At 38.5% G+C, this 12,248-nt stretch overlaps 1 long non-coding RNA gene across 1 annotated transcript; it reads right to left on the bottom strand.

Annotated features, from left to right (window-relative positions):
* Positions 1–2,772: 2,772 nt before the first annotated feature.
* Positions 2,773–9,522, bottom strand: LOC130178292 (uncharacterized). Its single transcript, XR_008829140.1, has 7 exons — positions 9,475–9,522; positions 9,147–9,238; positions 8,302–8,743; positions 6,785–6,820; positions 6,510–6,584; positions 6,257–6,330; positions 2,773–2,976 (listed from the first exon to the last, which is right to left on the bottom strand). It is a non-coding gene; the product is annotated as an uncharacterized LOC130178292 (long non-coding RNA).
* Between the last annotated feature and the right edge of the window lie 2,726 nt (positions 9,523–12,248).

The raw sequence follows: 12,248 nt of genomic DNA, 5'->3' as shown, positions 1-12,248 counted from the left end.
TATACAAACTTCCTGCAAATCAGATTATTCTTACAATAAAAACAATCAAACCCTACTGTTTTCTCTCAGCCACTGTTGGGGCGACTGCTAATCTTTCCTTAAGACGTAACGCTGCTACACATGCACGTTGTTCCAAACACTGTATAACTTTTGGACCAATTAGCGACAGACACTAGTTCGTATCTGAACTGTGAGAGTCTCAGCTTTTCGTGGCAACTTGAATGACAAGTTTCCTTTTCACTGGATTTTTTTTAATTTCCTTTTTAAATGTCAAATATGGTATTCTCACACACAAGGTAATGCATGATGGTGACCTTTAACTGCACCAGAGAGAAAGGGCAAGTTCCCCTAAATCATATGATGGATAATACTGGATATTGACTGAAAGAATGAGCTAAAAAATATATAAAGCTGTGTTCAGGTGTTTGTTTGACTCTGTAGGTTTAAGCTTTATGTCGTGTTCAGGTCAAATTGAACCGTTTCAAATTGTCACTAAAAGAGATTTTTTTCTTTTTCAACTTCACACCAGTGTTAAGGTCATTTCAGCTACAATCCTCCACCTGCAATATTAGCAAAGAGGCCTCACTCTCTTCCAGCTAATACTGGAAGAGAGTGAGACGCATAGATGGTTAAGAGTTAAAGATTTTCCAGACGTGCTATATTTCATCAACAGTGACTAAAACAATAAGTTCTATTGTTGTCTGTCACCTGTGTTTGCTTCACAGCTTTGATTATAATAAGATAAAGGTGAAAATCAATTAAAAAATATCAGGTCAGAATGATAAATATTAATGAAAACATTGTTTTGTTTCAATTTTTCTTAGGTAAGCATGATTTATGCCATCCAAGTCTTTATCCTAGTGGATTTTTTCCCACTAAATTCTAATTATCATAAAAAACAAATGATACTTCCATTGTTAAATGTGTAGTAAGCATTAAGAAACGGGTACCAGGCCTTATTCCATACCAGTAAGTATTGCTCTGTCATTATGTATACACTGTATAATTTACCCTACTTAAGCTGCATTTAACATCCTTGTTCACTGTGGTTTTCTGTGGTCCAAATAGTCATGGCCTTCACTTTCATTATACACATGAAATAATGAATGCAAGCATATAGGCAACAGAAGTGTACGTTTAAAAGAAAAAGGGAAAATGTATAACGCCCTGAAGGTAATCTAATACTCATTTTGCCTTTAGTTTGCAGGAAAAACTAATCCTGTCAGACCTTGCACTACCTGCTGACCTTGCATCCATCGTACACGGATCCAACATCTGTTCCTGCCTTCTCCAGCTCCACACTTCTGCACCTGAAGGTCTTTTGATGAATAATTGAATCGCATTAGTGTATCGACTGCCTAATGGCCGCTGATCAAGTGTAGGCTCTCTCTGAAATCATAGGCCTAATTGAAAGCAGCAGTAATGTCATGGCGCTCGTAGTAAATGATATTCATCGTGCACCCACACTACATCAATGACAAATATGACCTCGGAGCAGAAAGGAGGTTAGTCTGCAACAACACACTTCCTGTTTTCAATGCCAGTATTTTATAAAATATTATTAAGAAAATATCTGTTAACAGATCACGAGTTCAAAGAGCGCGCAACAACAGGTCCAAGTCAAAGTTTGGGTCAGGTCGTCGGCTGTCGTCAACTTGCCAGACATCTCACCCACAAAGAAAAACAAAAATCACCTCAGAGAAGTGAAGCGCTCGAACATTGTGTGAAGGATAAAGGATGATCTTTCTCAGCTTTATTTTCACCACCCACAATAAGAAGAAAATGTTCTGCTACACAGCCAAGAGAGCGTTGGAGGAATTTATGGAATCAAGCTCAGGTTATTAAAGTACACACGTAGGTGAACAGAACAAAATGCTGTTATAAACTAAAATGAGACGGGAGTTAGATAAAACAAATTGTGGAGTATGAGGATCTATTATTGCCACACACGGCGATAACCAAACCATATTAAAGGTCCATATAGTATAAAGGTCCATGGTAAAGATGGACCAAAAAGGACCAAAGGTAAAGATGTCCATGTGTTGTTTGACTATAGATCAGGTCTAGGTTCCATATTAATACTGTGAAAGTATCAAAGCCTCAGTCCACAGAGAAATGCACACAGCCTGTATTCAGAGACTGAGCCTCAAAACCAGCCATCAGGACTTCTGTAACTTTGTGATGTCACAACAAACCAGTCACTGCTCTTGGCCGCGCCCCAAGCCCCGCCCACCTGGACCCACCATCCAAACCTTGCGGGATTTTGTTTCTCTGTGTTTTTTTTTTACCTGAAATCTGCTATATTTTTATTAGATCACTCAGAAAACAGTCAGCCAATCAGAAGAGAGGCTCAGAGCCTCCTCTCTTCTGTAAAGGGCTGTAACGTTTTACCATCACTTCATTCTCGCAGTTCAAACGTAAATTCACTTCTTTTTCAAAAAGTCAAGAATACACCACTGACGGTTCAACGTCAGAGGACAGTCCAATAGTCTATTTACAGTCTTTTTCATGCTGCTTTCAACTGTTTTCAGTGCTCTGTGCTTCAGTCCAGGGACTCACCTGCCAGCACCCACTCTCCTAATGATGACACAGTATCATCGGGGAGCTGTAATGATTTGTAATTATTACCTCAGGACTCCATAAATGATATGTTGTCCAGACCAAAGAGCCACCACAGATTAAGCTGGTAGCTGCCGTCTTTAGAGTTAGCTCTGACATCTGAGGGTAACCTCACTCCAGCTGGAACAACTCAGTCTTAGATTAGAAACCATCTTTTTATTCTGCTGAAAGTTTTATTATGAACATTCAAAAATATTCAGCCTTACATTTGATCGTGGTTCAAGATGGAAAAACACAGGCGAATAATACGTGTTTGGTCAGTCATTTTTAATTTAAATACAGAATATGATAATGAGTAGAATCAGCAGCAGAACCAAGATGAGTACAATCTCCCTGCTTGCTCCAGTCAGGCTCCACCTGTGTACAAGAACAGAGACAGTTCATGAATTCCAAAACCAGCAGTTACGGTGTAATATACAGACAGGGTGAAAGATTGAAAAGAAATATGAATGTTTATGCATGGCCTGAAGTCTCAACATGTGACATCGTCTGCAGAGTTACCAGGTCTGAACCCTTTTGAAAAGGGGTGGGGTGATATTAACATTACATGCACTGGTCAGTGATTTTTAATCTTGTCTGGAGCACATAAAGACTTTGTGTGTCACAGTGTCCCCTCAATAAACGAAACAAAATCATTTAACAGTATCTTGTTCCATGTTGAGAAAGTCCAGGTATTCCTCCAGCCACTAGAGAAGTATTGCTGCATCCTGTTTAAAAGAATGAGTATTTTAGTAGACAACACTGTTGTATAACGTTTTGGCCCAGCAAACATGCTATTGGACAAACAGGAAATTTGACATTAAACTAGAATCACCGCCTCACGGCTGTTTTCTCCACCAAGCAGCCAAGACGAAGAAAATGCGTTCACAATCTCCTCTTCCTGAGTTACAGCGCTGAATAATGACCAGAGGTGCTTTTGCAGAACATTATGATGTCACAGTGAAGTTGACCTTTGACCATTTGGATATGAAATGTCATTCAATTCATTTTATGCTTACAGACATGTGAGTTAAACTGTGTCATACTGTAATTAGTGGATGAATTTTGAGAGTTATGGCCAAAAACATATGTTTTTTGAGGTCACAGTAAGCTTGACCTTTGACCTTTGTCCACTAAAATGTAATCAGTTCAAAGTGAGTGTTTGTGCCAAATCTAAACAAATTTCCTCCAGGCGGTCTTGAGATATCACATTCAAGAGGCTAAAATGGGTGTTTTGTGAGGTCACCGTGACCTTCATCATCTTTTTTCTTCTGTTGTTGTTTTTTAATCGACGTGAAATTTTACTTTTGTTTGAAAATGCATTAGCTTACATTTTGGATTGGTGTTATTAAAAGAAGGCTGAATTAGCTGTTTTGCAGTTCCTGAAGCAGCTCTTATTTCTAAGTTGATTTATGTACGTGTATTATAATAATGATACTCTGAATGATATCACTCTATGCTTCATGTCTTTGTTAAACTTGATAGAGTTATGACTCAGAGACTTAAATTCGTTCACATTTCAACACCTCTGTGTCCCTGCACCCGAGACACAGAGCTGACGACCTGCTGAGATGACTTGTCTCTAACAAGGTATAAATGACTGTAGAAAACAATGCAAGAGAAAGATCCTTCCTGCCTCTCTCCATGGTCACTTGTCCTGACAGTTTGGAGAAACATTTTGTCCAACTTTTATTCACGTTATTCAAAATAAATTTCTTATCCTCAAAAAGAGAGTTTTTGAATTACCATTATTGTCTATCGCAGAACATATCCTGCAATTTCATGATGCATCTTGGTGCTCCAACATTTACAGGAGTTGTGTTTTTAAAAACAATTGCAGACCTTCCACTTTGAATATAAGAGGCATTAAATTGAGACCAAACAAAACTAGTATAAACACCTCATATAAGCATATTGCACATTAATTCACAATCTCCATCCAATCCCCCCCCCACTCCCCCAACTAAAGATTAAACTGCCAAACGCTCACCTGCTGCTAAATGCATTTAACAATTTACAGCCTGAATACATTTGGCTATCCATTTAGGTGATGGTCTTTGTTGCACTTCATTTGCGTTCATTAATATTCATAGAATGTCAATCTGTTCGGGTTGTTACACTGGAAGACACCAGAGGATAGAAGATGGTGGATAAGGAAAACGTATTACTGGCTGATAACTCAGTTTTCATCATCTACAATCTGATAATATTTCTATCTGACTTTTATTATTAAGATTTTGGGTGGAGAAGTGGAAGAGCACAGCAGAGACTATCACAGGATATATTTATGAGTGGAACTAAAGTTCATCATCCTTGAGCCAAGCTCTCACTTAAACCACAGTGATAAGGATTGTGGATAAGTGTCAATCACTTAATATGATCAAAGTCTCCAAACTACTTCAAGACCACATGTGTAAAGTAGCAGATTCAGAATAAAAACAAATCCCGAACTCAAAAACAACTTAAAACGAGTCCGTTTATCAGGGATATAGTCTGAAACAGTCCCATCAACTAAAACACATAACATACCCATACAGAAATATCATCACCCAACTCAGCAGCTGCCCTCAGCTCTGCAGAATATTTTAGCATCTTTCAGCTCATTGTTTTGGTTTTTATGGCCTACAACTTTAATGTTTTGGTTCCCTCTCATCAACCTCGAACATACTGGAACATTTAAAAGCTTAAGTGGCAGACATTTTTTAGCAGGTTTAAGCAGATTTATTAACCACCCTTGTGTGTTCTCTCCAGGAAACTCGACTGGCAGTGTAAAAGGAGTCAATTACCTTTTTTAATACCCACAAAATTTGGGATAGAAAGTGTTGGAGCCTTTGTGTGAGAAGCTTCAATTGGTTATTGTGTGTTTTTAAAACTTATTTCGGGGCTGCAGCTCACTCTTTCATCCCCAAGCACAGTGCAGTTTGCTGTGTCTTTGGTGTAACAGCACCGCGCTGAACAGTTGACAGGTGTGTTTACAGTCATTGGGTTGTGTGAGTGGTTTTCTTTTTTCGTCAGTGGAAAAAAGGGGCTATTAGATGCATTTGGTGTCCAGAAAACTCGATGGTAAAAGAACACTAATGTTTCCTCTGTCTGTTGGATCTGTTAAACTGTTTTACACTTACTTAGCACTTTATAAGAAACACCATACTAGTACTAATAAGATCTGTCAGCTGCACATTCATGCTGCCAATCTCCTGTTCTACCACATCCCAAAGGTGTTCTACCAGATTCAGATCTGAAGACCGGGGAAGTCACTGATAAACATGTTCGTACAAAACTAGTTTGAGATGACTTAAGTTTTGTAACGTGGAGCGTGATCCTGCAGGAAGTAGGCATTGGAAGATGGTAAACTGGGGCCATGAAGCAATGATACTCAGGTAGACTGTGACATCCAGACCATGATTGATTGGTATAAAGGCCCAAAGTGTGATACTATTGATGCAGTAGGATCTGTGTGGAGTAGTAGTGTGGGGATCAATATCGACACAGACTTTAATACTGCAATTAACATGTTACAGCTCCCACCACACGTCCTGTCCCGGGGGCTGAACATTAGATTTTGCCTTGTTGTGATTTATCATATCTCATGAGAGTAGCTGAATACTGACTTCAGTTAATTAAATTCAGATGAAGAAGAGATTGTTTAGATGATTCTCACCCTGTGCGTCCCAATCCTCCACCCATACCAGTCGAGTTGTCGACAGCCCGATCTCTTGGCTGGTGGTTCCCAACCTTGGGGACAGGAGCACCACAGGGGGGCAGCAAGATAAGATGAGTGGGTCACAGGTTCATTAACAGTTTAGGTAAGCAGAAAAAAACATTACTCTAATCTTTTTCTTCCTCTTATCTCTGTCTCAAATTTTCTAATTTTTTGTTTATATGGGTCAAAATGTTGATGAGGATATACTTACAGAACGTATGGGATAATACTGATCACCATACAACACACCAGACTCCAAACCATGAGGATCGGCCTCACACTGAACCTGTAAAGCGATGGATCATAACCAGAGAACAGGAGTAAACGTGTTTTATTTAAAGAGCCAATATGCCAAAGATGTTTAGAAGTGTGTGTGTGTGTGTGTGTGTGTGTGTGTGTGTGTCTGTGTTTGAAACTGAAAAAATGCAGTGTGACTGAACAACATAGTCTTCCCAAATCCCAAAAGTGGGATATAATTAAACTCACCGGAAAGGTCAACTCCTCTTCCTCATTGCAAAATACCTGAGCAAGAAAACAGAAGGACCATATGTTATTTTAGAATTAGTGTCGTTTGTTGTTTGTCAACATTCAATCTCTTAAACTCTGCCATACTCATTGATGGGAACTGACGGGAGTTTAGTAGATAATAGATATGTCATACATACATAATTAGAACACCAAGAGTTTAAGATGTTACTGCACAATAGCACAAACCGCACTCTTCAATGCTGACTGCCTAAACGACGGGTCAAGAAGTGTTTCATTTCATATCGTTCGACGCGGCATGAGAACTGCTGTACGGACGAACTCTAAACAATTTGCCATGTAAAATAAAAACGGCTATCTCTGGTTCTCTACCATTACATGTTAATGGGATTAGTTCCTCAAACAGCAAAAGACACTAAAGTCAAGACACTTCCATCAATTCCTCAGTGTCAAGTGTTTCTGACTGAAGTATAACATGAAACCTCAGAAGAAGAATAAAAACACTGCGCTGGTTAACTACAGCCCCACAAGAAAAACCAGTTTCTTTAATCATAGGAAGAGATACTGTATCATTATCTTATCGTGTAAACACGTATGCATGTCTATTTGTTAAATAAACGAAAGCATGTTGAACTGCCCGCATGTGTCAGCATAGGCAGACACCGGCATTTTAAACACTTAGATAACTGCATTAACTTACCATTTTAGCGCAGATTTTCCAGCACATTTTAGCTGTGTTGTGACCACAACTTTGAAAATTGTCGGTTAGACTAGCTTTAATTTAGCTGTGATGCTAACTTCACTGCACACGCGCACAGTAAACGTTTACAGGAAGTGACGATCATCTTTAATTCTCGCGATACATGTGAGACGGACACCATCTTGTGATCTTGCGTTACATCACCAGACAGAATCATTAGTTTTGCTCTGCACAAAAACCCCAAGAATCCAGAGATTTCCTTTTTAGGTTTTTGTAAGAATCTGGATCATATCTGGAGATTTTTTATTGATATGTCATCTTACGTCATCCGTGATTGGAGCACATCCAGTCCAGATTTCATCATATATGGGTTCATATTTTGAAATATCTGGGCAACGACATCTATTTTGCGCAATTTTTTAACCATTTACCCTGAATCTAAATTGGAAGATTGGATTTGCACTAAATAAATTAAGCTTTTCATTAGTTCAGAGAGGGCAGTGAAACTCATTTAGAATCACTATTTAATATATGAGCTGCTGGTTCTCTCTTTGTTGATTTCAAATGCCAACTCCTTCCTCCTTCCTACGCTCCTCCTTATGTGATTAAGTTTTGGTATTTCAGTCTCACTCAGCTCTAATGTTCGTGCATGTTTACGGCTATCTCTGGTTCTCTACCATTACATGTTAATGGGATTAGTTCCTCAAACAGCAAAAGACACTAAAGTCAAGACACTTCCATCAATTCCTCAGTGTCAAGTGTTTCTGACTGAAGTATAACATGAAACCTCAGAAGAAGAATTTGAATCTCAGCTTACCTGGGATGTAGAGCTGAATCACTTCATGAATAACTTCCTGTTTTCCTGTTTCCAAGTGATAAGAAACTTTTTTTTTTCTTCTATAAAAAAGGATGTGTTATACTCCATGTATTGCTGATGTTTTTTTCTTAGTCCAGAGACACTAAAAAGAGTCCCAAGTTTCCTATTGGTGACACATCGTTACATTAAAATAAGATGCAAAACTGAGGAGGAAGCCCACGGTCTTTCATCTCTTTGATGTGTTGGGCTGGGCTGATGGGTGTCATTGTTTCATCTATAGATGACAAATGATATTATTTTGTCATTTAAACGGTCTCGTGCTGAGGTGGTCTTCACTAGATGATGATCATCTTTCATCTTCTTTTTAGTCATTTTATGATCTCACTGTCCCGTCGGTTTTCTTGCCATGATTTTGATTCCTGCCGTCGTCTTCTTAGTTTTACTTTTTTATGATTGTATAAGTCAGTCCAGTATTTATAGTTCCATTCCATCGGGGCCAATGTTTGTCATAAAAAGGAAGAAAAACTTGTATTACAAATGAGTAGAAATGGGAAAATAGTTCAGTTGTTTCTAAAATCCTTCAACCTCTTCTCAAGCTGAACTGCCAGAGTTGGCTGTCTGGGCTTGGTTACAGGCTAAAATAATAAATGTATAGAATATATAATCTTAACTCCAAACTGTTAAGTAGAGATGAACTTTGTATGTCTACTTATTTATCTCATTATTCTAAAAACTCAAATAACAAATACAGAAATTCTCTAAAATCACTTTCACAATTGCTTAGAAAAAAATACTCATCTGTTGTATGGAAATTCAAAGTTTCTTACTTTATAGAGAAACTTTACCTTGTTAGTGTGTCCATGTCCGTGTCTCTCTGTCAGACTGCCAGATGTATCACTGGATGTAGGACAATGAGTGCTGCAGAATTCTGTGTTTCCTGTGGGTGGAATTTGACTTATCACAGGCAATACTGTTCCAGTCACTTATCTTACACCCTTCCTGCTCATGTTTACAGAGATTTGAGATTTGTCCTATGGGAATGTGAGTAATACTCCTGCGGGATATTTTATAAAGTTAGCTTTGTGTGTGTGTGTGTGTGTGTGTGTGTGTGTGTGTGTGTGTGTGTGTGTGGTAGTTGAGCGATGGCAGCGGGAGAGGAGTGTGAAGTTTTACTTTATTAATTATGTCCAAAAATCACAGGAAGCCAGAAGCTGAGTCCAAAAAGAGGCAGGGATCCAATGAAAACTGGAGAGCAGGTTACCAACACGGGAAAATACAGCAACTCTAAACATGTGAAAACTAAAACAAAAATAAGTCCTGAACTGGGAGCAAAAACAGGAGGAGGCAAAGCACCTGAAAAAATGTCAAGGAGTAAAGGTGAACACAAAGGTTGACAAACTCATTAATCTCCGAGGAAGGAAACACTGTAGGACAGAAAACACTGTAGGGGAAGGAAACAACACTACAGATATACAAGGAAACTCATTTCAAAATAAGAACAGGAAATAGAGTCCACGCAGATCATGACAAACCAATTAGAGGTAAAATTAATCATTTAAAAATGGTGACATATGGTGATAATAATGATATATACGATAAAACTATTAGAACATCTTTAGGCTGCCAGCTACATTGAACAATAACAGTGGTCATTTTACACAGCAGTGCACCTTTTGTAGGCAAAATAAAAGCACAAGAAAGTTTTTTTTTTTATTGGCAGCGTTGCTTTATTTCAAGCTATCAGGAAATCAGTCAGATGTATTTGTATGTGACCGTTGGCCACAGCACCACATATGAACAGTGACAAAATAAACCCCAGTCGCATTTTTATCAATCCATTTCTTAAATTAGACTTTGATGATATTCTCACCCACCAACTAATGAGTTCAAAAAAATTGGCCCGAGGCCGAACTTACTTGCCGACGCCTGACAAACACTGACAGGAAAAGAACATGAGACAAACAAAGTCAGGGAAGTCCTGCAGCTTCAAGTAGTAGAAAACCACAAACCTGAAGAGACGCCTTAACGTTAAAGATGTTCAATAATGTTACATTACCTCTAAAACCATATCAAGCCAGATACTGAAGGCAGTGGTATAATGTGTATGAGAATCTCACAACAGCAGCACATTGCGACATTGCTTTTTGTTGAAGACAAGTTTGTTTATTTTAGAGTGCTAAACATGCTAGCCATGCTAAAGTATTGTGATGGCAAAAGTCATATTTAAAGTGTAATCATTTATCTACATCTTATGCACTTGTGTTTTCAGTATTTCAGTATGTACTCATGTATTTTTGTCATCATCTGTGGAAAACATTGTGTAATTGAACTGAAATGCTGACCTGAACTCATGTCAGCGTGTTCTGGGAGAGGGGCCAGAGATCGTAAAATTGACTGGAAGAGAGATTGTTTTCTCAAGAACTTAGTGCATAATTGTCTTCACAAAGGACGTGAGGTTGTTTCTACTGCTCCATAAAAAGGTAGGATTTGGGGAGTTGACGTTTGCGACTATCTGCAGATATTCCTTCTGCCACCGAGCACTTGGGTTCAAATACAATATACTCTGAACTAGCAAGACTGTCTCAAGAATGATCTTTTGGCATGTACAACTTAATTGCCATAGACATGTGATGGTCAGGTCTTGTTGATTTTGAATGCAGCTAAACATAAACCATTTTTGACACATACTGGTTATTAAAATGTACAGCATATTATGTAGAAGAGGTTTTGGGCTGGAATAAATTCTGGCAGTAGCCAGCTGTTGTACTTAGCTTAGCTTGTGTTGTGTGCAAAAAGGTTCCTTACAAATGAATCGATTTATTTAGTAAAACAAGTTTATGTATTTATTTGTACTGTGAATAATTACTGAGGAAAGCTTACATGTAATTTGGACTCTGGTTGATGTTTTTTATGAATAACCGTCATCGCTCTCAGCCATGCCCTAAGCCCCGCCCACCTGGACCCACCACCGGACCATGCAGGATTTGGTTGCTGTGAGTGTTTTACCTGAAATCTGCTACATTTTTATTGGATCACTCAGAAAACAGTCAGCCAATCAGAAGAGAGGCTCAGAGCGTCCTGTCTTCTGATTGGCTCACCGACCTGTTGGTACCAGAGCTCCAGAGAGAAGCCTGAGAGAGGAGATGTAAAACTACTCTGAGATGGGTTTTGGTTCTTAAAACCACAAACATATTTTCTTATGGATCAACACTTAAAAAATACATATAAATACAATAAAACACAGGAAAGGTGTAAATTACATTGTAATTTATTTAATTAGTTAAAGTGTAATTTATTTAAGTCCCTCCTCAACAAAGTATTTACCCTCTATTCCCTAACCTCGTCTCTTCTTCCGCTGCACTTATGTATTTGTCTTGGTGTAAATACCCAGTAAATATTTTAATGCTCAATCTGTAACTGATAATTACACTGTAATTCATGAGCTATAAAGTTTTACCATCACTTCATTCTCACAGTTCAAACATAAATTCACTTCTCTTTCAAGAAGTCAAGAATACACCACTGATGGTTCAACGTCAGAGGACAGTCCAACAGTGTATTTACAGTCTTTTTCATGCTGCTTTCAACTGTTTTCAGTGCTCTGTGCTTCAGTCCAGGGACGCACCTGCCAGCACCCACTCTCCTAATGATGACACAGTATCATCGGGGAGCTGTAATGATTTGTAATTATTACCTCAGGACTCCATAAATGATATGTTGTCCAGACCAAAGAGCCACCACAGATTAAGCTGGTAGCTGCTGTCTTTAGAGTTAGCTCTGACATCTGAGGGTAACCTCACTCCAGCTGGAACATCTCAATCTCAGATTTAATATTTTATTATGAACACGGATCAACATTCAAAACATTTAGAGTTACATTTCGATCCTGGTTCATGACGCAAAACACAGGTGAATAAATTCTGTACTTGACGATGTGTGTATTTATT

This window comes from Seriola aureovittata, chromosome 12 (assembly GCF_021018895.1).
Source record: "Seriola aureovittata isolate HTS-2021-v1 ecotype China chromosome 12, ASM2101889v1, whole genome shotgun sequence".
NCBI lineage: Eukaryota > Metazoa > Chordata > Actinopteri > Carangiformes > Carangidae > Seriola > Seriola aureovittata.
This window is presented reverse-complemented; position numbering and strand designations above follow the sequence as displayed.